The sequence below is a fragment of the Entelurus aequoreus genome, linkage group LG03, assembly GCF_033978785.1.
Source record: "Entelurus aequoreus isolate RoL-2023_Sb linkage group LG03, RoL_Eaeq_v1.1, whole genome shotgun sequence".
NCBI lineage: Eukaryota > Metazoa > Chordata > Actinopteri > Syngnathiformes > Syngnathidae > Entelurus > Entelurus aequoreus.
In genome coordinates this window covers 76,708,583-76,727,510 of record NC_084733.1, presented here as the reverse complement: position 1 = coordinate 76,727,510, position 18,928 = coordinate 76,708,583, and the positions used below count along the sequence as shown (strand labels likewise).

General features: G+C 40.4%; 1 protein-coding gene across 2 annotated transcripts in view; it reads right to left on the bottom strand.

The window, feature by feature from the left end:
- The window catches only part of LOC133646882 (protein O-mannosyl-transferase TMEM260-like), a 69,649-nt gene that overhangs the window by 25,263 nt on the left and 25,458 nt on the right, over positions 1–18,928 (bottom strand). The gene's annotated exons all lie outside the window — the stretch shown is intronic.

Below are 18,928 nucleotides of genomic sequence, written 5' to 3'. Positions count from 1 at the left end.
TAAATGAAAATGAACTCCATAATTTTGTCGGCGTTGATAAATTGCTACTTATGAGTGTATTTGTATTCTTCGTCTCCGGCTTCCAAACAGGGTACAAGGGTTTCACTCTGTGCATCGCTCTTAGAACTTGAGCGTGTTTCTTCAATACCAAAATTAAATGAACAAAATTAATCTTTCATCTCTGAGAGTGGAAGCTGGACTGCTAGCTTATGCACACATGGAGCAGCAGTAGAGCCCCGCTATTCCCAGTTGAAAAGCATCGCAAGGTAAAAAAAATTAGGAGGCAAACCTAAATGTCCCGTTGTGTTCAAACCGAATGAACAAAATGATCCTATCGACATGGACGACTGAGCCGATTTGCTGAATTTGGTGGAAAGTGATGGCAACAAAAAAAGGCAACAAAACAAAACACCCAACCCACTTTTTTTGCATTTTACGATGTTTAATATTTACTGAAATGCAATTCTTGCTAACAGAGATAGAGATTCTATGTTATTGTTTTTGTTTGTTTACTTCTTTAGGATAATTACAATTTCTTGACCATCCAAATACAATGGTAGAAAATACTATTAATAAATAAGTTTATTGCATTTAAAAAGGATTACTTTAATTAATAATACAGTGTTATAAGCGGTAGAAAATAGATGGATGGATGAATAATTAGACTAGTGCTTAATTGGGTCTCAAAATAAAGCTGACAATAATATAATTTATCGGCATTGGTGAGTTTCTCACACGTTTTTTTAACTGAACTCAGCAGTTGAATAGCCCAAATAATAAAAAAGAGAAAACCTAAAACGGAACCTTGAACAGAGCTACATAAATTACGTTATGAAAAAAAATACATTTGTAACTAAACTAACTTAGGGGAGGAACTTGAGGAACACCTCGGTTATGTAAATCACTAGTTTGGACCCAAGTCTTCTATGTTTGATAACAAGGTTAAAATGTCAATGCAAGGATCTCCCAATGTGTTTACAGTGGCCCAATTTCCTCTCTACAACAACAGGAGCACTCTAGTGTTCTTATGGAATTTGCTGCAAAGTTTTGAACTGAACTCAGGGGCCGGTATGGCTTACTCCCAGGCCGGATTTGGCCCGAGGCAGTCAGTTGAATAGGTCATCAGGTGCTCCCATACTATTGTCCATGTGGTTAGCATGTAAAAGTAATATATGGTAAACACTATAATCCTTAATATACACGAAAACATGTTGTCAGTTCACATATTTTTTCAGTTTTGTGCACACCATTAAGTATTTCCCTTACTCTGCAGTGGCACCAAAAAGAAAAAAGATGAGTGGTTTTAAACAAAACGGAAGTTATGCAGTCAGACATGCCACCACTTTTACAGACTAATTTGGGAACCCATTATAATCACCTTGCAACCAAAGTTTGCTTTGCAGACAAGACTGTGAAAAAACACTCTTGGGAAATTGGACCATATATTAAGAAATATACCCCCCACTCCTCAAAGAAGCTGGTTGATCTTGAACAGACCGGCAAAGAAAGCGCTGTGGTCGCGATAGCACTTTATCCCCAGCTTCTTAAATATATTGTGTGCACAAAAGTTTCTCCCCTTCCTCTTCTCCTGTAATGTCGCCATCCCCTTTGCAGTAATTGAAGCAAACTTGGCCTAATCTGTCACACGCTAAGACCCACCACTTACTAAAATGAGAGACATAGCAAGGAGAGAGAGAGGTGACAAATGACGGGAGGAGGGCAGGGGAAAGGAAAATAATGCAGTCAAATGTGTGTTAAAAGGGATGAGACAGTGTGTTGGATGAAGGAGGGACTAAAGCAGAAAAAAGTTCAAACAGAGAAAGAGGGGGCAAAAGAGAAATGGAAAAAAGGAAGCAGCCCAGTCCCCTGCATGCTGGCTCGGAAATATGAGCAGGCTCGACAATTAGGGAAGTCAGGCAGTATGGCCCTTTCCGCCATTGTGTGGAGTGGCTTAGAGTCCTCATCAGCCTATCAGCTAACTGACAGGCAGAGAGCTGCTCTATTCAGCGCGGCAGATACAAGCTGCAGGCCAAACGGCTGCCAGGTCCCTTATGACCCCACAATCCCTTGCCGGTGACAGCTTCAAGCTCCATAGCAAATTAGGCGCTCTCACATTACAATCGCAGAAGACAGATTCCATTAACGGTATCTGAAATTGAGTAGAGAGCAGGCCCGTTATCAGACCTGACTCATAAGCACCGCCATTAATCAGAAGGCATGATACCATTTATACATTTCCAGCTCTCTGCTTGCCGCTGTGATAGTCAGTCACAAAAGGCCTGATGAGACTTAGGCAAGGGGAACAATGGAGCTTTCTGAGGAAAGCGCGGTAAATCAGCGGGAAAAAAGAGAGTGAGAGTAGGAGAAAAAACTCTTGCTTGCTGACTACTTCCCCCCTTTCTCTCTGCGTCACTATTTTCCCCTCTGTGTTCACTGTAAGGCGAGCTTGGTGAGCATGTGTGCGAAAGGACTGTGGGGGGGCAGAGCGTGTTGATGAGGCGTCGAGTCTTAATAAGAGATAGCGGCGTCATCCCTCGTCGCACCGCTCCAGGAATTAGTTGTAACTTGAAGCAGGGATAAAGGTGGTGGGGGGAAATGGGGACCCCTGCACACACAAGTTTTACCTCCCCACTTGACAATTAACCCACAGCTCACACACTTAGCAGGGGGGTGGGTTTTTTGGATGCAGAGAAGTCAAGGGGGAGGTTCCACGGACACAGTTATTACAACGAGTCGGTTCTGGCTTCTTAAGCCCCACCTGATAGATATGCAGAACTTGTCACATATTCAGACACACTCATTTTTTTCTTCTTCTACTACTTTATTCTCACTGGGTGGCTGACAAATCTCTCTTGTTAGCACTTGACAGTCCGTTGGAGCCCAGTGATGTGTGTATATTACAGCGGTAAATGACCCGTCCGTCTGCATGGGACCACCTGGGCCCGTGTCTGCCTTTCAGCCTCTCTTCAGCTTATTCTCCAGCCCGGCTGCTCCCAGGGCGCACAGATAAAACAGGACACTCTCAGACACCAGAGAGGATGTTGCCCGTTATCGCCGCTCTGCGGTGCAGGCTGCTACTGTGTAGAAATGCAATGGCTCAGCGACAAAGGCCTGGTTTGGACGTGGCAGAAGAACAATCCAGCTGACAACAAGACTATTCTACCCTGAAATTAATCCCGCCGCCAGATTGTCTGTGTGCTCACCCAGGCAATTAACCTCGGTGACAAGACATGACGCTAAAATGAGACATCAAACTAGAGAAATAACGACAATTAACAACGTTCTAGTTACATAGTCCTATAGGCAAAACAACGTGCAATAGAAAATATTCTGAACATAGATTCAAAGAAAAAGATGAAAGGTAAATACACAAATAAGAAATGACAATGGTACAACAAGCTCCGTTAAGCGCTGTCCCCTTCAAGGACTCAACAAAAGCTCAGTAAAACCACTTTGAAGTGTCAAAATGGGACCTGCCTCATTTACCACTTGAGCTCTCTCTACAGTGCGTGCTCGAGACATGCCAGCAGCAGCAGTCGTCTGTGCTAAATAACTGCACACAAAAGCCTACACCAACCCTGTGCACTGAATGGCACTTTACAATGGAGCTGGCCGGGGCATCCGGCGACAGACACCACCTCAGGGACCAGACAATAAATACCACGCCGGTGCCATCGTGGATCAGCGCTGCACTGTTCTCGAACCAGGCAACAATTTGGGGGGGGAGGGGGGGGGGGGGGCGCTGCTGAAAAAGAATCACACATTCCTGAGGAAGGGGGGGGGGAATCCGTAGAGAAGGTGGCCTACTTGAGCTAAGGCATACGCTTCCAGCTGGCCCTCAATGACAACCTCGGGCTGTCCTCTGGCCAGGACGCTAGACTGGGTACTTAGTAGCTGTTATATTACAGTGGCATGCATTGCTTTCAACTTGGAAAGCCAGACAGCAATTGATGTGTAAATTCACTATGATCTGCTACAGAAATTTAGACATTTAGTAGGTGTGTTCTTATTTCAAAACAATCTCAAGAGAAAACATTATAAAACAATTGCATTTATTCCTGGTTTAAAACAGGTATTAACTGCATAGACTATGTTTTGAGTGTTTTAAGAAGGTTAAACTTAGAACTTTAACGCGTGCAATTATACACAAAAAATATTTCATTGTCGGTAAACGCAGATTAATCGCAAAATGTATTTTGACTGCACATGCTCATTTACTTTAACCATGGATGGCTACCTGAGAGGCGATGCGTTCAGTGTTCAGGTCAATGTATACATACACCAGTGTAAAAATGGGTGAAAATAGACTGCTCGGTGGAAAATGTTGCTTCAAAACATACCCCGGCAGGATTTCAGATAAAACTTTTTTAACAAACAAATTACATGCATTCAGGTAAAACATTTTTTTAAAAGTACTGTATGACATTTTGAGAATAAAATTGCATTTCTGTCAAAAATATTGGGGTCTTCTTTAAAGGTAATTTAAATTACGTAAGCAACTAATTTACTGTGATTAATCTAAATTAAAAAGTGTGAATAATCTGATTGAAAAATTATTTAACAGTACAAACTTTCTGTAAGTTTTTTACAATCCTGTCATACAAGTGTAATGCAAAGTTAATCACTGATGTTTAAGTAATTGATTGCTCATACTGTACGAGAAGAATAACTTTCATTTACATTTTTGTGGTTGTCCTTATACTTTTCCTTTTTGCCATCACTCGTAACCTTCTGTGGCAGCGTCACAAAAAACACAAAAGGTCATTTTTAGCTGCTGACAGTTTGAAGTCTCAAACATTTGTCTCACATGATTCGTTTGCAAGGCACACTTTCCCAAAAATACTGGTGGAACAATAAACAATACCACGTTTGGAGCATGCGTCTGTACTATATAAAGCTTCATGTTTGTTGTGCTGATAAGCCAGAAATATATTTTAATTGTTAGCTCCTTAACAAACAACATGTTGAAAAATAATTGAATTGAAGAATACCAAAAATGTTCAAAAAATAATTGAAAATATTAAAATATTCCTTGTATTGTAGATGTTTTTTTAGAATCCAGCATTTTGGGTCTAATGTACTGTCTAAAACTTGCCAACTGTAAGGAAACATCGCCGTCATCGTCGTAATCGCTGATATGCACCTTAGGAGGCAGAAGATGTTTAATAATGAAGTGGGCATACAAAAACGGTCATATACTAAACTAAAGGAAAAACAATTACAAGTATCTAATTTTCTGCCTAATTAGGAAATTGTTATTGAGATAACGTGTTAACATGTTAGTTTCTATTTTGTAAACTACTTGAAAAAAAGCGCTCATTATAGTCAGATCCATTAATAGGTTGAAGACAACAATAGGATATTTTTATTACTTCCTCAGTATAATCTTTTCCAATTAATGATTTAAAAATAAAAACACGCTTGAATCTGGGATGCCACAACCCAATTTTAGGCTAATTACCGAAACGGACTCCCTTGCCTCATCCTTAGAGTGCGACAAGCAAGGATGCAGGCTGCTCTACAAGCGAGAAGGATATGTGAGGCACCCCGGCTTTGCGACTCAGACACCCCTCCTCCAGGAAGCGTTCAGTGCTGCTCCACGTGCGTACAAAATTAATCACCACAATTCTGCTCAAACAATGCAGCCACTGACATGACAATTTCTCCCGCAATGCCGTCATAATCTCAGTCCAACACACAAAAATTACAGCAGGAAGGGGGGGAAGCAATTTACAAAAAAAATCATGTGTTTATGCATTTCACTGACAGCCATTTTTCTTGCTGCTTTTTCCAACAAAGTCATTAGGCACACGGCGGTGATACATAAATGTCGCTGTATAGATTCCATTAACTAATTCTGGCTGAACTGTAATTGCCGAGTCTGATCCGACTCCGTGCCGGGTGCCTTATTAAGACTGCCTGTGGTGGGTGAGGAATGTAATATTGACGTCCGAGACAGACACAATCTCAGGCCCACGGGCGAAAAGCAATATTAAACCGCTACTGTATTCTGCGGTCTATCCGGCCCTCCTCCTCCGTGTCCCCATCCCATAGCCAGTAATGAGGAAATAACATCTTCATTAGACATCTGTTTAACTGTATTAAGAGAATGAGTCCTGGGGGAACCATTGGTCATGCTGAGGATGGGGGGAATTGAGTGTGTTGGACTACAATCTGACACATGAGATACAGTAGAAATAAAACTTCGCCTAATTGGGAATTTTTGCTCTCTCAAAGCAGCAAAGGCTGTTCACTTGAAACCATAGACTTACACTTAGAGGCAATGTTTTAACCTTTTTTGGCAATGATCAGGTGAGTTGCATCCTTAAAGGGAACCTACTGTATGATATTTGTTGTTTTGTCTGACTTAACAATGTTGTTACAATGCTGGCTACATTATGACGTGACAGCGAGGTGGATGTACCCCTTTGGACATTAACTTAAGCTCTCAGCTAAAGGGGGAGGAGCTCCTTGGCATGAGCATAATAACTCCAACGTGTAACGTGCAGTGACATAAATTCTGGTGAAAGCAGCATTTTTTATGCAGGTCTGTATATCTGAAAGTGTGTAGGTGTACTTAATGATGTGACCGGGTAAATATAAATCAATCAATCAATCAAAGTTTATTTATATAGCCTTAAATCACGAGTGTCTCAAAGGGCTGCACAAGCCACAACGACATCCTCGGCTCAGATCCCACATCAGAGCAAGGAAAAACTAAACCCAATGGGCTACAATGAAAAACCTTGGCGGCGACCGCAGATGTGGTCCCCCCCCCCCCCGGGTGACTGATGCAATGGATCAGAAGGAATACAGAGTAAATTACAAAACACAAAACCAGTGAAGTTGGCACGTTTTGTAAATTAATGCATAAATACTGTTTATGAAGTTTATTTTCAACCGTGTCTGGAAGAAAAAACAGCAAAGTCAACTTCAAGATATATATATATAAACAGTGTACATTTTCAAAAGATAAATTATGATACCTGATACTTTTGAAAAGGGTCTGACCACTGGGGCGTGGTTTCATTTGCAATCTGTAAGCGCCTCCAGAAGCCAACTTCTTGCAGATATACCAAAAAATAAGTTATAAATGTGACTATTGAGCAAAATGTACACCAACGCATAATATCCCATACATATTATCGAAGCCACAAAGAAGTATTTTAAATGTAGATTAAAATCATCTACACACAATGTAAGAATAAGTTAACCAATGTAAACAATGTAACACTCAACCCTAATTCTACAAACCCCAAAACCAGTGAAGTTGGCACATTGTGTAAATCGTAAATAAAACCAGAATACAATGATTTGCAAATCCTTTTCAACCTATATTCAATCGAATACACTGCAAAGACAAAATACTTAACGTTCGAACTGGAAAACTTTATTTTTTGCAAATATTAGCTCATTTGGAATTTGATGCCTGCAACATGTTTAAAAAAAGCTGGCACAAGTGGCAAAAAAGACTGAGAAAATTGAGGAATGCTCATCAAACACTTATTTGGAAAATCCCACAGGTGAACAAGCTAATTTGCATATAACGAGATTAAGGACTCCAATTTAAGGTGCGGTAGTGGAAACAAATATGGAATAAAAATAAATCACACAAGAAGTAATAAAGATAAAAAATAAGAATTGAAATAAACAGACTACTACCATATTTTTCGGATTATAAATCGCTCCGGAGTATAAATCGCACCGGCCGAAAATGCATAATAAAGCAGGAAAAAAACATATATATGTCGCACTCGAGTATAAGTCGCATTTTTAGGGGAAATGTATTTGATAAAATCCAACACCAAGAATAGACATTTGAAAGGCAATTTAAAATAAATAAAGAATAGTGAACAACAGGCTGAATAAGTGTACGTTATATGACACATAATTAACCAACTGAGAACGTGCCTGGTATGTTAACGTAACATATTATGGTAAGAGTCATTTAAATAACTATAACATATAGAACATGCTATACGTTTACCAAACAATCTGTCACTCCTGATCGCTAAATCCGATGAAATCTTCTTCCCCGGTGTCGCTCCTGGTATGCGCCGCTTCCTTTCTTTCTGCTTCTCGATCGCCGTTTTCTGCTGCATATTTCACTACGTCCGGCTTGTAATCTGCAGTATATGATTTCCTTTTCGGAGCCATTTTTGTTCAGCCCTTCTCAGTTTTTATAAGTTACCACCAATGTTGAAATGGTCCATTTTAATAGCTACGGACATAGCAGCAGTTAGCATCCCATGACCCACAATGCACTTCTGCCATGACGCACAATGCACTTCTGCCATGACCCGCCCCCGCCGAATTCTTATTGGTTGACGTGTGTGTGACGATTGCTGACATTTGCTTCGTCTCTTACGCGAATGAGATAAATAATATTATTTGATATTTTACAGTAATGTGTTAATAATTTCACACATAAATCGCTCTGGAGTATATATATAACGCACCCCCGGCCAAACTATGAAAAAAACAGCGACTTATAATCCGAAAAATACGGTATCCAATAAAAACAATAAGCAATCCTGTACAATATACAAAACAATATACAAAATACTGTACAAGTATGCAGGCGGTACTGCATCGAAAACCGACATTGGTGTGTAAAGGATATCACCACGTGGGCTCAGGAACACTTCAGAAAACCACTGTCAGTAACTACAGTTTGTCGCTACATCTGTAAGTGCAAGTTAAAGCTCTAGTATGCAAAGCAAAAGCCATTCATCAACAACACCCAGAAACGCAGCTGGCTTCGCTGGGCCCGAGTTCATCTAAGAGGGATTTATGCAAAGCGGAAAAGTGTTCTGTGGTCTGACGTGTCCACATTTAAAATTGTTTGTGGAAACTGGACGTTGTGTCCTCCAGAACAAAGAGGAAAAGAACCATCCGGATTGTTATAGGCGCAAAGTTCAAAAGCCAGCATCTGTGATGGCATGGGGATGTATTAGTGCCCAAGGCATGGGTAACTTACACATCTGTGAATGCACCATAAATGCTGAAAGGTACATACAAGTTTTGGAGCAACATATGTTGCCATCCAAGCAATGTTATGATGGACGCCCCTGCTTATTTCAGCAAGACAATGCCAAGCCACGTGTTACAACAGCGTAGCTTCATCGTTAAAGAGTGCAGGTACAAGACTGGCCTGCCTGTAGTCAAGAACCTGTCTCCCATTGAAAATGTGTGGCGCAATATGAAGCCTAAAATACCACAACGGAGACCCCGGACTGTTGAACAACTTAGGCTGTACATCAAGCAAGAATGGGAAATAATTCCACCTGAAAAGCTTCAAAAATTGGTCTCCTCAGTTCCCAAACGTTAACTGAGTGTTGTTAAAAGGAAAGGCCATGTAACACAGTGGTAAATATGCCCCTGTGCCAACTTTTTTGTAATGTGTGACAGCCATTAAATTCTAAGTTAATGATTTTTTTTTTTTTTTTAAATACGTTTCTAAGTTTGAACATTAAATATCTTGTTTTTGCAGTCTATTCAATGGAATATAAGTTGAAAAGATTTTGCAAATCATTGTATTCTGTTTTTATTTACGATTTATACAAGGTGCCAACTTCACTGGTTTTGGGTTTTGTAATTTACTCTGTATTCCTCCTGATCACGCCAAAAGGTATTCCTAAAACAGCCTTTGTCAATGCATGTCCTTGTTTTGGAATGGGTGGAGCAAAACAAGCAAAAGAAAAGAAAATAATTTCTTTAAACGCCAAACTCATAGGGTTTGTGCAACTTGAAAAAAAATGTAATTACGAATCGTCTAAAATAGCGATTCTTTAACTTTTTTCACCATATACCACCTCAGAAAACACTTGGACCTAATGACCAACATTAAATACAGTAACATAGTAGGCCTAAGTATTAATTAAAAACAAGGCAGAGGTTTTATTTAACATCTAAAACTGTAACATGACACACACAGTTTGAACAGGAACACTGTGTTTGAATATAGAAAACTAAAACACTGTACTTAAATAAAGTTTTTATTTGGTGTACCATTAGATGGAGCCTACAGTTTAAGAATCACAAACCTAATTCATAGAGCAGGGATATTTAAAAAGAAATACTGGCAACTCAGTCGCCACAATTCTACTGTAAAAAAAAAAAGTGGTACCGTTTTTCCAATTGTTGTAATGGCTGTAAAAACAACATAATTTCAAAGCCAAAAAAAAACAATGGTAGAATATTTTTTCTCGATTTACAGTAATCCAGTGTAAAATTTTTAAGTTTTATTGCAGTGGCCCTAGTGTGTGAATGTGAGTGTGAATGTTGTCTGTTTATCTGTGTTGGCCCTGCGATGAGGTAGCGACTTGTCCAGTGTGTACCCCGCCTTCCGCCCAAATGCAGCTGAGATAGGCTCCAGCCCCCCAAAAGGGACAAGCGGTAGAAAATGAATGGATGGATGGATTGATGGCAGTGGCCATAGAAGTTCTGGCAACTGACCTGTCAGTTTTTACCATAAAATATACAGATATTTTTTATAGTGTTTTATTTGTTTTATTCATATTTTGTAAATTCCTGAGAAGCAGCGTCCTCTACAGTGGACAATTGATTATGACCGAGGGGGGGGGGGGGGGGGTTACCCACATATGCGGTCCTCTCCAAGGTTTCTCATAGTCATTCAGATTGACGTCCCACTGGGGTGAGTTTTCCTTGCCCGTATGTGGGCTCTGTACCGAGGATGTCGTTGTGGCTTGTACAGCCCTTTGAGACACTTGTGATTTAGGGCTATATAAATAAACATTGATTGATTGATTGATATTTCTTTTGTCAGAGTTACAGAAGCACTCTGTTTTTAAGGCCCTACTGCAAAAAAAGATATTCACCTTTATGAGAGTGACCTGGTGTTTTTTGGAATCTGCTGCAAAAATGTTAGTTTCTCCCAAGTTATATTCCTGTCATAGATCATGAGGGTGCTGCTTCTCGCATGAAGTCGAAAAGATGCACGATACCCGAGACAGAGGGGAAATCGCACTATCACGGGGAGGACGGTACCATAGCCACTCTCCAGTTACCTGAGGTAACAACTGGTTCAGCTGGTAGCAAGGGGGCTACAGAGGACAGAAATGTTTGGTGTGCCTCATCAATCTTATTATGTAATCGTGATGAAACTAAAAATGCTGATGTCTGAGTGATCCTGGGTTGTTTTTCCCCACTCTGAAGGCTGAATGCTCCTGGTTTCTCAGGATAAGCTCGGGAACGGAGAGAGTTCCCTCTAAGGTAGCGGAGATATAGAGTAGCTTTAGCAGATAAACTGTGAAACGAGAGCGAGCACAGAATTCAGAGCTGTCTGGATTATACCGTTATGAAGGGTGCATTCCTGCGGAGTCTCATGGCTGAGGCCCGTAGCATATTCCACCAGCCAAATGTTTTCTTCTTTGGTGAACCCTAAATGCGCGATCTGTGGTAATTATACTATTACGTGCGCCATCCTCAAAGGCTTGTCAGGCCACGGTGCGAAAACATAACAAGACATGCAATTTGGCCATCAAACCATATGATCAAGGCAAGAGAGGGAAGTGGAATTGACAAATCAAAGGGAAGTGCTGCATTTCTACATTTGCCCAAGCGAGGTGCTTTCCAAGCACATTCCCACACATTAAACGCCACAATTGAGCAGACTAATTTAAATTGATACTTCAAAGGTTTGCCACTTTGGGTGTATTCCAGATACATTTAACGGGTTTACAATTTTCTATCTGAGACAAAATGCCTTCATATAAACTTAGATACAATTTCCATTTTAAGGCATAAAGAGATTATTTGTTAGTGAAGGAATAAATTGAGCATTTCAGATGATGCAAACCTGAAACAAGTGGGCCTCAAATGCAAATCACAAACAAAAGACAGAGAAATTATTTAAGACTGCAAAAGAGCGTTTGGATCAACTGATCAGTTCTGGAACCAAAAAGGGGAAACTTGATCATCTGGAAACACACTTATGCGGGTGCTGTGCTTATCCACAGCAACAAGCTCAGCCCGTACTAGGCCCTGAACAGATAACAAAAACATTTTATGCTTATTTTTTTAAATATAACCCACAGATTTGATGTTCACACTTAACAGCTTACATGATTCAACTGTTTGCTTTGGCTGAGGTCCTTGCTATCCATTAACTTCTAGTTGGGGAGGGAGAGGGTCGTGGGATGTTTTCATAATGACTTTTTACTTCACCATAATCCAAAATTGGATCTAAATCCCCAGAGATTACAAACAGAGTCTACAGTTAACATGCAGACTGGGAGCCAAAATTCACCCAGACAGCACGAGCATTTCTGGCCTGAAAATAAACCGCCTCTCAATGTCTAGCCAAGAGCTGTCCTCCAATTGAACAGTAAATCATCAATGACATTAAAGCCACATTGTCATTAGAAAAATAAAGAGAGCAGTTCATCTGAGGATCAGCAAGGTAGTTTGATTTGTGATGCAGCCTGATCCACCTTCTCATGACCTACAAATGTGAAGGAACAACAAAGTCTCAAATCTAAACTTTTTTTTTTTAATCTGTCATACCTAGCTTCTCTACCTGATCATAAAAACAATAACGGTGGTATTCTAACACGTGATACCAACAGTTACGTGTAACTACCTCCCGTGCCATGCCGTCCCGCATGCTCTGATGTCTTTACAAAAAAAATATATTTCTGTGTTTATTTGTCGAAGACATTTTACACAGGACTGTTTTGTCAGCTTTTTCTGATGCGTCTCTTGTATTGGTCCAAGAGTGCGCAGGTGTACCTATTGTGGTGAATGGTGAATCTATACACTCGTTATGATTTATTGATGGGTTAATTTGTATCGAAACTTTAAGATTCTTAAGGGAACGCCTGTCACTGCCCAAATTACTGAGCTTCCGGATCCGTCAGCTGCATTTGCAACACACATGCGCATATATAGCAAATAGCTGCCGTGCTACTATTGTTTTACAACGTTGAGTTTTACAAAAATAACATATGTGCATTCAAAGCGCTTCAATAACAAAAATATTTTTTGGAAAAATGGAGTACATCAATTATGAGCGTGAAAAAAAAGCTTATTGAGTTACAGCAAATGTAATCACCAAGTATGTCACCCGGATTCAAAGTTAAGATAAAAAGTATACCTTCAAATTTGACAAAAAAAACATTCGAAAAATGCCTATATTTGGAAAAAAAGTAGGGAACGCAAGTGGCTAACTTTTGTCGCACGGCCTGATGGATCAGACAGCGACAACACCTCTACAAAAGGAACCGATTTGCAGGCATACTCAGAAAAGGGTTGGAAAATGTAACCGTGGAGCAAAATTTACACCACAGCATATCCAATACGTACAGTATTATCTAGACCAGTGATTCTCAAACTTCACTCCCTAAGTACCACCATAATGACCAACAGTAAAATACATTAGTGCAGTAGGTCTAAGTATTCATTAAAAACAAGACAGAGGTTTTATTTAACACGTATATTTAATATTTTTGGCCAAGTCCTTCTCCAATAGTGGGGAGGGCCCGCCTGGGGGGCGTGGTGCGATGCCAGGGAGGGTGCATGTGACCTTGAGAAACATGCTTTTTTCAGTACTAGAACATGACAAAGCGTATGTAGCACTTGGCTTCACTGTAACTACGGTGCATACTTGCCAACCTTGAGACCTCCAATATCGGGAGGTGGGGGGTGGGGAGTGGGGGGTTGTCTTGTTCGAGGTTGGGGGGTGGGGGTGTGTGTGTTGTGGGCGGGGGGCGTGGTTGGGGGCGTGGTTATTTACAGCTAGAATTCACCAACTCGAGTATTTCATATATATTTCATATATATATATATATATATATATATGTATGAAATACTTGACTTTCAGTGAATTCTAGCTATATATATATATATATATATATATATATATATATATATATATATATATATATATATATATATATATATATATATATATATATATTTATTTTATTTACATAGAAAAAAAATAAAAATACTTGAATTTCAGTGTTCCGGTGGCTGTCCACCGGAACACAGTATTGTCCTGTTTAACTTCTCCGTTCATGATGAGTATATCATTTCGGCCACCGTGTTCAATGGAGAAGTCTGTTCCACAAAATTTACAGGCAACATACATACCCCTTCCCCTTTCGAACTGTCCTGGATGAACTGAAATTCTTGTTTCCATTCGTTTTGGAACTTGCAAGCATATTTATTCATCTTGCTCGTCGACGGCGTCGCCATGTCTGTAATTTCCTCGTTCTTCTGCTTCGTCTCCTTGTTGTGTGCGCAGTTGTGCACTCTACTCTCTAAAAGCCCTAGATGTTATGACGTCATTGGGCAGGCAAGCTGTTTATATTGTGGGAAAGCGGACGTGAGAACAGGCTGTCCCCACTCAGTCTCAGGTCCGCATTGAGCTGGAGGGGGCGTGGCCTCCAGCTCCGGCTGAATACCGGGAGTTTGTCGGGAGAAAATCTCTGCCGGGAGGTTGTCGGGAGAGGCGCTGAATACCGGGATTCTCCCGCTAAAAACGGGAGGGTTGGCAAGTATGCTACGGTGGGAAACGCGGAAAGGCCTGTGTGTTGTTTCCTTTAATGTTAACAAACTTACAATATTATGCAGAGGTATAATTATAACAATTTTATAGACAAGTTATACTATTTATTGTCATGGTGGAGAGTGGGAGGGCGCAAAATATTTTCTTCTACCTCAGGGGGGCGTAACAGCAAATAATTGAGAAGCACTGCATTACACACAGTTTGAACAGTAACACTGTGTTTGAATATAGGAACATTAAGTATTGTACTTTAATCTAGGGCTGCAACAACTAATCGATTAAATCGATTAACATCGATTATAAAAATAGTTGGCGATTAATTTAGTCATTGATTCGTTGGATCTATGCTATGCGCATGCGCAGAGGCTACTTTTTTCTTTTTTTTCCTTTTTTTTTATAAACCTTTATTTATAAACTGCAACATTTACAAACATTCATTCATTCATGAATACATACAAACAGCTGAGAAACAATAATCAAAATAAGTATGGTGCCAGTATGCTGTTTTTTTTCAATAAAATACTGGAAAGGATAGAAATGTAGTTTGTCTCTTTTATCCGATTATTAATCGATTAATCAAAGTAATAATCGACAGATTAATCGATTATCAAATTAGTTGTTAGTTGCAGCCCTACTTTAATCAAGTGATTCTTCTGCGTAGGGCTGGGAGATATGGCCTTTTTTTAATATCTCAATATTTTTAGGCCATGTCACGATACACGATATATATAGCGATATTTAGCCTTAGACTTGAATTAACACTTGATGCATATAATCACGCCAGTATGATGATTCTATGTGTCTACATTAAAACATTCTTGTTCATACTGTATTAATATATGCTCATTTTAAACTTTCATGCAGAGAGGGAAATCACAACTAAGTCAATTGACCAAAACTGTATTTATTAAAGTTATTAAGCAGTGGCACAAACATTCATGTCATTTCATAACAGAAAGTGTAAGATTGTCAGAGACATTTTAAAACAAGCTATGAGTGCACTTTTGTGCATGATGTCACTAAGATGACATATCAAAACAACACTAAATTAAAGTGCACTTTTTGTACAGAACGCCACTACAATAGTTTAAAACAAATAAAAGTGCACTTTTGTGCATGATGTCACACAAGATATTTGAATAACTGTCAAATAAAAATGAGCTGCATAATAGGAAATCAAATCGCTATGTGGTAGGTTACTGCGGACGTAATCTCAACGGAGATGTTGACATGCGGAGTTTCAAGCACTCTTCATTCTCTAGCGGGTGACTTTTCAAATGATGGTACATATTAGCAGTAATGCTACTTTTTGTAGCAACACTTTTGCCCTACACTTGACAAATTACGGTTGTCTGTTCGACATATTCCCACTTGAAGCCAAACCACCGCCAGACGATGGACCCCGTGCTGATTTTCTTAGGAATTAATTCTTCCTTCATTTGTTACCAGATTCGCACCTTCTTTCTCTCGTATTACCACTCGCACCACAGCTAACGTTACCCATGCTGCTACCTCTCTGCTCCGAGAGGGCGTATACGTATGTGATGTATGTAAGAAGGTGCGCTTGCTGTCTGTGAGAAGGAGAGACAAGAAAGAGTGAAAAAAGCCTTTAGTGCAATGCCTGCAGCTAAAAGCAACCGCGTGAGAACGTATACTCGAATATCATGATATAGTCATTTTCTATATCGCACAGAGACAAACCCGCGATATATAGAGTATATCGATATATCGCCCAGCCCTACTTCGGCGTGTCACTTGATGGAGCTTGTGTACTGTGCCACAGTTTGAGAACCCCTGATCTAGACCTGGGTTTCTTAACCCATTGTTGGGGCGCGAGCATACAGAGCATAATGACGTGTATATTATCTTTATGATGAGCGCATAAGAGTTATCTCAAAAGATGAACACCTACTGTGAGTCTCGACAAAACAGACCCTTACCACAAACATCAATAAAGTTGTTGCAAAGTATCAAGCTTAGACAAAAGTGCATGGAAGGAGATGTACTTGATTGCAAACACTAAATGTTGGCAACTTTGTATCTATAAATGACATAATTAATTAAATAAAAATAGTAATAGTGGATTATTGTAATACATGGTATCCTTGGGTGTTAAAAACAACAACAATGTACACCTAACCGAAAACTGTGGCCACAAACCGGGATAAAAGCTGAACCGTTTCACCCCTAATTCCTAGAGTAATCAATTACTAAAATATTTCATAACGCCCTAACCTGTTCGCTAATCTATTCTGGATCACGTGCCAACGGGTTACAAACCAGCTAACCAAATAAAACAGCATACAAGATGGGGTCAGCAACAGAGACCAAAAACTGTCGTCATGTACAAGTGAGGAGAAAGGCAGTTTGTGAGAGAAGGAGGAGGACTGCGTTTGTGATCGTGCTCCTTTTTAGACCTCGGAGGCAAGAACCGGCAGATTAGAAATCGTGCCATGTCAGGATTGGGAGCATGCTGGGCAACGCAGGGGGGCGCGGGAATACAGAGACGTGGGGCTGGGGGTTGGAGGGCATGATAATTGTGCTATATACATACACACACACACGCTCACTCACACTGGGTGGCTGATGGGTAAACAGGCTGGGCAGGGTGCTGGCAGGGGGAGGGCAGCCTGAGCCTGCTCTTGAATGCTGAACAGAGGATCAGGGACGCCACCGCTAGACTGTCAGGACCCCAAAATGCCACTGCTGTGACTCACTCAGCAATCAGATGCAAAAAGTCAGTGGAAGAATGTTGATTCACGTTGGTGGAAAAATTGTCCTTTTGTAATCGATTTTCTGTCTGGATGTTTGTCTTGGGAGGTGCAACCCCCAGATCATCACTACACAAGATTGTCATAGTGCTCTGTCCAACAAGGAAGGTCTCGCTCGACTCTTCTGCAGGCCATGTCTGCAAAATCATGAGTATTTTTAAAAAACACATGATTTTTTTTCTAGAAGTTACAGTTCACTGCCTACATGTAAACAGTTTATTGCAACTGAAAAAATGTTTGTGGACGATGCATTTGTAAACTAACACCCTCCCCGGATTGTTAATAATAAAATGTAAACAATTAAATGCAGATATTTTTTTCTTATGCCTTCTGATCTCTCTCTCTCTCTCTCTCTCTCTCTCTCTCTCTCTCTCTCTCTCTCTCTCTCTCTCTCTCTCTCTCTCTCTCTCTCTCTCTCTCTCTCTTACTTGCTGTCCATATCCTACTAAGTCAGACCTACACTGTTCCAATATCCATTTCTCTGTTCTCAATTGTTGATGACTGATGGTAACAACCAAACCTACCCCCCCCCCCCCCCCCCACACCCCGGATAATTCAATGTGATTATCTTGTGTGATGACTATATTATGATGATAGTATATATCTGATAGTATATATCTGTATCATGAATAAATTTAAGTGGACCCCGACTTAAACAAGTTGAAAAACTTATTCGGGTGTTACCATTTAGTGGTCAATTGTACGGAATATGTACTTCACTGTGACACCTACTAATAAAAGTCTCAATCAATCAATCAAAATGTGCCGAACGATTAGCCACGGATCGGTATCGGCCGATTTCTATGAAAAAGTATTTGACCGCCGTTCCTGATGAATTCTTTTCAATGCCAATCACAATCCCCGATCCCCTCTGGCTAATACAAGAGTATACACCAGACCTGGGCATTCTGCGGCCCGCGGGCCGCATCCGGCCCTTTGTGCGTCCCTGTCCGGCCCGTGTGAGGCCAATTATAAATTACAAAATAAATTTTAAAAAGTATCTATGTCGAGTGTGCAATACAACGGTGCTGCTTTTGTTTTGAAAATCGTTATTTGTATTACTTCCGTGTGGACGTATGCGTGTGCGTGATTGTGAGTGAATGTGAACAGCTGCAATCACAAATTACAAAATAAAGTTGAAAAAACATCTATGCCGTGCGCGCAATACAACTGTGCTGCTTTTATTTTGGAAAGTATTATTTATGGGCGTATGTCCGTGTGTAACCTGCGAGTGAAGGTGCACATGCAGCGACAAGTGATGCACGGTTTACACCCGAGACGCTAAAAAGAGAAAAGTTGATGACGAATGGCATGTTTTCAACAAGACATGGACTGCCAAGCAACGTTCCCTCTAAGGTGCGCGCCTGCGCAATTGCGCACTGCTCAAGCGTCCGCTGCGCACAGCAAATATATGCCGCGCACCAAATCAAATCCCATCTGAATTCTAAAAAAAATAAACATATTTATTCTATGTAATTTTGCAATGCAACTTTGAGTGACAGTGACAACAAGCGGCCCTAACGGTGTTCGTCAACACCGTTCAATTGAACACCGTTCAATTATTGTAACGTCTATCGAGATGCTTCGAGGACAGGAATTATATCGATCACTTTATTGAGCAAAA